Source organism: Hemicordylus capensis, chromosome 2, assembly GCF_027244095.1.
Source record: "Hemicordylus capensis ecotype Gifberg chromosome 2, rHemCap1.1.pri, whole genome shotgun sequence".
NCBI classification, from domain to species: Eukaryota; Metazoa; Chordata; class Lepidosauria; order Squamata; family Cordylidae; genus Hemicordylus; species Hemicordylus capensis.
This window is the reverse complement of record NC_069658.1, coordinates 398,779,918-398,788,426: the sequence shown is the minus strand read 5'-3', so window position 1 is coordinate 398,788,426 and position 8,509 is coordinate 398,779,918.

Here is an 8,509-nt window from a genome sequence, read left to right as displayed (position 1 = left end):
TTCTGTTCCAGGTCTGTGTTGGGAATGAGTAAGAGAAGCCTTTTTTAATAACATTATGCTCTGGTTGCATTATGCCTCACTGTATTTGGGCAGTATGTAGAACAGAGAGAAGTCCCAGACTTCTTGTAGTTTCAGATAATATGAAGGAAGCAATTACAGAAATGGTGTGAAAATCACTTGCTTCTTTTGTTGTATTGATTCTGGGAGCTTCAGTATCATGCCCCTGATCAGAAAGAAGAGGTTCTTAAAGACCCATTGGGATGATCTCTGGGTTGAGGCCCTGGTCACACTTGACTCTGTGAAATATACTTCGTAGTCAGATCTTCACTTCTATGCTGTATGACTTGTCACCATCCCCCGTGCTAGAGGTTTGCTTTCAGTAGTCCATTGACTTATGCCTGTCAGGCCCTGAATGCTCTTATTTTCCAGTAATAAGAACAGCCCTGCTGGATCAGGCCCAAGGCCCATCTAGTCCAGCATCCTGTTTCGCACAGTGGCCTACCAGATGCCGCTGGAAGCCACAGGCAGGAGTTGAGGGCATGCCCTCTCTCCTGCTGTTACTCCTCTGCAACTGGTACTCAGAGGCATCCTGCCTTTGAGGCGGGAGGTGGCCTTTAGTCCAACTAATAGCCGACGATAGACCTCTCCTCCATGAAGTTATCCAAAGCCCTCTTAAAGCCATCCAGGTTGTTGGCTGTCATCACGTCTCGTGGCAGAGAATTCCACAAGTGGATTATGCTTTGTGTCGAAAAGTACATCCATTTGTTGTCCCTAGTTTTCCCAGCAATCAATTTCATGGAGTGACCCCTGGTTCTAGTGTTATGTGAGAGGGAGAAGAATTTCTCTCTATCCACTTTCTCCACACCATGCATTATTTTATAGACCACTATCACTCGCTGCAAGATACCTTCTGCTGCTTTTATTAGTTGCTGAAAGATCTCAATGGAGAGATCATGTAGGTCAGAACAACATTTAGTAAGGTTGAAGTTCTTCAGACTGCTCATTTTGTTTCATGGCGTTTTTGGTTATAAAACTAAAACATCTACCATATTCCTCCAAACACTGTAGGAAAAGCTAGGTGGTTGGTTTTTTTCTTCTTCCCCCATCTCCTTCCTCAGAGCCTCCATTTGGACCTTCAGCTAGAGCTGTCCTCAGAAAGCCAGTCTGTCTAACATACTCCATGATAGGTCTCAGTGGCATCCTCTGAATCCATACGTTTGTCAGTGTTTGACCACTTGGTATGCTGATCAACATGCCATATTTCTGCTTGCATTTTTGCTGACCTGCTTTTATAGTCTGCATCCACTATAACTGGAATGAAATCCTCTTCCTTCCATACCTCCAGCCCTTCATTAGACAACTCTAGCTGATTCAGGAGGCAGGCAGTTGAGCTGGATATCCTCAAAAAGGTTGACTGGGTCAAGTGATATACTCTAACTTTCCTTGGCTTGTTAAGTTAATATTCTGGTTTCTTAAGTTCCAGTTCTCATCTTTTCAATAAGTTGTATACTAGATCCACACTGAATTTTCAATTTGGGTATCTATGATTTTTAGCCTACTTTCTAGTAGGCTTATGAGATCACCCGGCATTCTGTGTGTGTCCATGTGTGTCCCCACCATCAACTTTGCAATGCCTGGACCAATATGAACCAAATTGGGTACAGTTGTAGGGACACATAGGGGCACCTCAATGGTGTAGTTTGTGATTATGTCATCCACCCCGGTCCAAGATGGCAGACACGTAAACTTTTGAGGTGCAAGTGGGCTAACTTGTGAACCGCTTAACCGATTTGAACCAAATTTGCTACAGATATAGGTACACATAGAGATCCCCAAATGGCATGGTGTGTGATGATGTCATTCACTCCAATTCAAGATGGCGGCCATGTGAACATCTAAGGCGCAAGTGGCTGATTTGTGGACTGCCTCACCTATTTGAACCAATCTGGGTACAGTTCCAGTGAGTGACACACACAGACACTTCAATGGCATAGCTTGTGATGATGTCATCCATGCTGATTCAAGATGGCAGACCAACTTTTGAGGCACAAGCGGGCTAACTTGTGAACCACTTAACCGATTTGAACCAAATTTGCTGCAGCTGTAGGGACACCTCAACAGCGAAGATTGTGACGATGTCATCCACCTCAATTCAAGATGGTAGACGTGTAAACTTTGGAGGCACGTGCACTAACTTGTGGACAGTCTAACCGATTTGAGCCAAATTTGCTACAGCTGAATGGACACATAGGGATGCCCCAGTGGTGGTGTTTGTGATGATGTCACCCACCACGATCTAAGATGGTGGATACATAAACTTTGAAAGCACAAGTGCACTAACTAGAGGACTGTCTAACTGATTAGAATCAAATTTGGAACAGCTGTAATGAATGATACACTGGGACAACTCAATGGTGCAGTTTGTAATGACGACATCCACCCTGATCCTAGACGGCGGACACATGAACATTTGAGGCGCAAGAAATCTAACTTGTGGACCTTGATTTGCACCAGATTTAGTCTAGATGTAGAGACAGTGAAAGGAAAGTAGGCTGATTAGTTTTTACTGGAACAACTTGTGTGGGTTTTTTTTGTTTGCTTTCATTTTTCTCTTCACCCAAGTGTGCCATTTATATCTCCCTTGTGGATCCCCATACTCTCTTTTGCAGCCCCTTTGGAAGAGGGGCACACCCAGGGCTGCTTTGCCCATACCAGGATGATGGCCCTGGCCCTGACATGTTTAGGTTCACAACAGTCACATTTCACTACCAGCAGCTAAGAGGCCAGATCCTACTACTAGCAGCTGCATTGCCTGTTTTCACAGTGCTCTCCTTCACTCGAGTGTGGAGTTCCCCAACATCTGCCCTCCCAGCCTAGAAGCCAGGGCCAGGTTTCTGTGAGACTCAAGCAAAAAACCTGCAGTAGAGCTCCCCTCTCCTTCACACTAAACTTGCTGTGCCCCCTTCACACCTTACACCCAATAAATCCATAGGAAGGAGCAGTCACTGCCTGCTGCCATCCCAAGGTAGACTTTGTGTCCAGAAGATGGGTTGGTGGCAGCAGCAGCATACCACCTCTATGCAACAGCAGTTTCAGGTTGCTCCAGTCAACAGTTGGTCCTCTGCCCTGGCAGGTGCCCAATCATGCCAGCCATTAATACTGCACTGTCCAGAACACTCCCAAGATAGTTCCAAGCTTCCTGCATCACCGACAAACCCAGCCTCCTTGCCAAACCAGCTGTTGAGTGAAATATGAAAGAAGAGGGGTGAAACACCACTGGCTCCTTAGTAAGCATTGTGTATGGGTGGAATTGCAGCAGTAGTTTTCAAACCTCTGGTGTTCTTGATTGATGAAAACATTCTTTATTATTGTTTTATTATATAAAAATGCCAAACAAAAAAATGTTCTTCTAATTTAAAACTTTTACAATGATTGTTCCAGTGTTCCAATATGCAACCAAAGGGACCCTTCTGTACAACAATTCACCACAATTTCTGTTTCTATTTGGAATCTTATCAGTTTAACTAGCTTGCCTATTTCAGCCATGGAGAGTGCTTTCTCTGGTCATTCTACGATATGCAACCATTAGATTTTTACTGATTTGCAATTAGTCTTTGCAATCATTACCACATTCTCAGTGAGAGCCTTAGCTCATACACATTAGGGTGGTGGGTTTTTTTTTTAATCCAACAGCATCACAAAAGGCTCAGGTTGCAGTTTAGCCCAGACTGTTACAAACATCATAATTTCCACCAAGATTCACTAACCAAAGGGCACTTCTTTCACATATGTATAAAACTGACATCCCTTACATCCCCCTTCCAGCTTTTAAATTTTTGTATGAATCCTACTGAATCGTCATGATATACCCATCCTAATTCAGCCTAATATTATATTACTTATCTCATTCAAATAATAAATGACCTAATAGAACCATACATATTTCTAGTCCTCTTCTATAGCGGTAATACATAAATCTGATATCCATTGACTTTTAAATGTCTTCCTTTAGAATATTGAACATGTCTTTCTATCCTTGACAATTCTCTCTCTCTTGCTTGCATGCACGCATGCACGCACGCACAGTCAAACTGTCTTATAGTTCCCTTGGAGATTTTTATTTTTGCTAGGAAATGTCAAATCTGCAAATGCTAATAGAAAGGGAGAAACTCCCTCAACATGGCATGTGCTCTTGCTTTGTTTTGTCTTCCATTGGGCTGGCCCAAAAATCTCACCTCTAGCCTCCTTGGAGCCTTGTTTTCATTTAGCTCTCAGGGCCACTGCACACATTACAGCAGAAGCAAGGTACATCCTTGGCTGGGTGCCCAACTGGCAAATGATGTTTTTGGGGACATGCAGGGTGCTATAAACTGAGACATGGATGTAACAAACTAGCTCAGTGCTGTCCTATATTGAACACAAGGCAGTACTGCACCAACTGGACACATTCCACTTCCAGCCCTTGCTAAGTTCAGAATGAGGCTCCTGTTAGAACAGCTGGCTGACTAGGGCCTTCAGGGCTACTGGTCCTTTCAGTCAGACCATGCGCACGCACACACATGCTGACATGACAAAAGTCAGTGACACCCACTACCACTGCCTTCAAGGGCTCTTGAGTTTAAGGGTGATAAGAATAGTAGCAGAGAGAGCAGAGGCAATTCCCTCCCCCTTGGTAAATAGGTGTGCAAGACTGAGCTAAGTTTAGCCTGTGCAATAGTATACAAGGGCTCTGGTTCTTCTATACTCTGTGTGCAAGGAAAGGAAGAAGCATGTGCCTGTTTCGGAAGTAAATGTTGAACCTTACACTTCCTATTTTGCTAATGCCCTTATCCTGTTTGGCAACACAGATGCTATGAACTGCTGGTTTAATGTTAGATGGGTGCTACATGTTTTGGCTTGTGGGTGAGTGTGCATCATTTGTGGATGTAATAAAACAGGATGACCATAGGCCTTTCAGTCAGTTTTCCTTTGAATTATATATCCTCTCCACCCCATTTGGGTTCTCTGTTGGTTCACAGTAACCTGCTTCCTATTCAGTGGGCCTGACATGGCCCATTTCTCTCCTGCCCCCTCTTTTCCAACAAAGAAAACAGAGCATTGTACCATCTGAATGAACTTCAAAGTGGCTGAAAGGGGCACCAAGGGTTCCTGGCACTTGTCATTGTCTCCCAGACTGGCCAACATTTCCCTTCAGGTCTAATTACTTCCAAATGCTCCCAGCCGCTTTGAAGAAAATCCGGAGGGGGGGCAGGGAGGGAAAAGGTAGGGAGAAAAGCTTCAGAGCACAGGGAGCAGAAAGTCGTTAAAACAGCAAGATAACGGATCTTTAATGTCAACCGGAAATGAGCCACCAAAGGAGAGTGTATAAGACAACAGCAAAAAATGGAGTCCTGCTTGCTTATTTGTTTTTCAGATTTGTAGACCACCCCAAACTTCTCTGGGCAGTTTACAACAACATAAAACATTAAAACAATTTAAAAACACAATCCAATCAAAAAGTTTGGGTGAAAAAATAAGTCTTTAGAGACTTCTTTAAAGTTGCCAGAGATGGGGAGGCTCTTTCACCAAGGAGCGCATTCCAGAGTCATGGGGCAGCAACAGAGAAGGCCCGTCCCTATACAGCCACTAGATGAGCCTGTGGCAACTGCAGACGAACCTCTCCAGATGATCTCAATGGGTGGTGGAGCTCATGGTGAAGATGTTCTCTTAAAACTCTATGAGATGCTCTCTGATAACTTTAGTTCTACACACTCTGCTGCCATCTGTGGTACAGGGAGGGGTAGCTGTTGTAAAATGCAAGGTAGAAACTACCTGAGCTGTTACAATGTTCTAGCATTACTACCCTCACCTGGAAGAATGTGGTCTGTGTAGTTCTTCAAGTAGTCCATCTTTCTGGCTAGGATTTTGGAAAACCTCTTCTTCTGTATTCTATGCTGTAAGTTTGAAATTGTTTCTTTGGGGCTAGTTTGTGTTGACACCAAAATTGCTTTCTGGTTTCCCCTGTGATCTTCCCTTTTATCTTCATAATGTAAGATTAGTTACATATTCAAGCAGTCAGCATTCTGCACACAACGTTCAAACAGAACGAACACACACACACTGCTATTAGGAGGGACCGTATAGCATATGGGTCTCTAGTTGAAAGAGGGTGAGGGTGTGTGTGTGTGTAAAGAATTTATAATTTTTGTTTTATAGCTGTACTGTATTTTTATTACCAGTGCTGGAGGGAAGGAATGGGTGCTCAGGGCAGAGATGGCACCATGGGAATAGAAGCCCCATGGTGAACACTTCAAATTCTGCCTTGTTTCTGGATTTTTGAGCATCGTCGTTATATTTCAAACACTGAGGATATGTGGTTTTGGTTCTCTCATTTTTACCCACCTAAATTCATGCTCAATAGAAATGGCTACCAACCCCCCCCCCAAAAAAAAACACTTAACACTGATAAATTTTGTGAATGGCAGTAATGACTGCATTTTGAAACTGACAACCTTATTTACCATTTTTGAATGGTCATTAAATTCTTGCTTTTAAAAATGTCTTGCTGCATTAAGATATATTGTGTCCTGCTTGGCTGAGCTAGTTGCCTTTTCCAGGCTGAACCTGCACGGCAGATAAGGAGCCTGCCCTGGGAAGCCATTCTGCTTCTTGTCTTTATGATCCACCTTGAGTTAAAGGCAAAGCATACCTCTGTGTTTTGTGTGTGCTTTTTCAAACCTCCAGCTGGCGTAAGGTTTTTTCAGTCCATCTTTCTCCTAGCCATCAGTTGCTTCAATAGCTTGACATTGGTATTTAAAATGTCTACTAGTTCTCATGGGAAATGAACAGTCATGTCTTATGTAGGCTGATGATTGGTGACTAGAGAGAGTAGTTTTAATTGAGTATAGGGTACTGGGCCTGTACTCCAAGCATGATCCTTACAAATGTCTTGCTCCCCGTCTGTGGTTATTAATAGATGCTTGTCACAGTTTCTATTTGAGTGTAGCCTGGGGCAAAGAGGTGCCACAGCAGCACCACTAGATTCCCAGAAGAAAAATCCTAATGGCTTTCAAAGGAAGGCTTCATAATCAGGATAATACAATGCTAGGAAGACCTGATCTCTGGTAAACAGGTGGCACACTGCCTCTCACCAACCACATTGCTAATTACCTCATTCAGAATGTTCTTACCTGACCAAATGTTGTTCCCCACACAAGAAAATAAATGCACCAGAACTTCAAGTGCCTTGGGACCAAAAGTGTCAACTTCCTTGGACCCATCATGAAATTGGGGTTGGGTGAGTGCTTAGTTCCATTCAGCTTGCATGTTAAGGAGACACTACCATAATTCCCCTCTCTTTTTCAAGACCAAGCCTGGACCACAATCTAAATTTAACCAAGAAAAAAATCCAAATGTAGATATCCCATTAAAAGTCAATGTGCAAGGACATTTAGAAGAGACCTACATGTGTTTTTAGTTTAACTTTGCTGTGGGTACATGTGTGTTTAAATCCCTATTAAGTGTTCATTATCCCTATTAAGTGTTCATATTAAGTACATTTACACCCCTTGTGTAGTGGAGATTGTGAGTGAGTGAGTGAGTGTGTGTCTCAAAAGCTCCTTAATTCTGATGGCTTCTAGCCTATTGTATACAAGCTAAAGCAATACATGAAGCAGCTGCCTGGGCCATTTGCTGTTCCATAGGATGGACAACATCAAACTGCAATAGATTCCTGATCTGTTTCTTCTATGCCACATTAGAAGATGTGGCAAAAAAATAAAAACCAATTAGCCTCTAAGGCTGTAGCCTCATACTTGAGAATAAATCACATTTAAGTGTGACTTCCTTCTCAGTAAACATGCAGAGGGTTAGACTATAAGACAGTTACTTTTTGAATAAATGCTAGCTTTTAGACAGACGGTTGTACATGTCTGCCACTCAGTACAATACTTCAATATCTAGCTGTGCTGGAGAAGATCGCCTTCACAGATTGCTGTTCAGATTCTGACTAGATATTTTGACAGTTCTTATTTCTAGCCTTGGCCTTGGAGATTTCAGCTCTTCTATGCAGCCTTAGATGTGTGATCCTAACATGCTGACTCTGAAGCACATCCCATTCAACTCAGGACTGACTTGCTAGTCAATATGCTGACTCTGAAGCACATCCCATTCAACTCAGGACTGACTTGCTAGTCAATAGGTGTGCCTGGGTAATAGGTGTGTCGGTGGTATGAAGGTGTGCCTGGGTAATAGGTGTGTCGGTGGTATGAAGCACAGCTTTCAGAATGCATTAGAGTACAGAATTGCCGGCTTTTGAGTCACAAGAGACAAAAGAGAATTAGGTTGCATGATGAGAGATGGCTGCCTTGGTGCATCTCTGCTGCAGCACTCCCTACTGAGGGGAGAGCACCGTGCCCCTTCTTTACTGGCCTTTTACCACTGGCCAAAAACCTTTATTTTAAAACAGGATTTTGCCCTGTAAGGTCTTGGTTTCTCCTGGTTGTTGGGTGTTTCACAGGGAGACTTTATC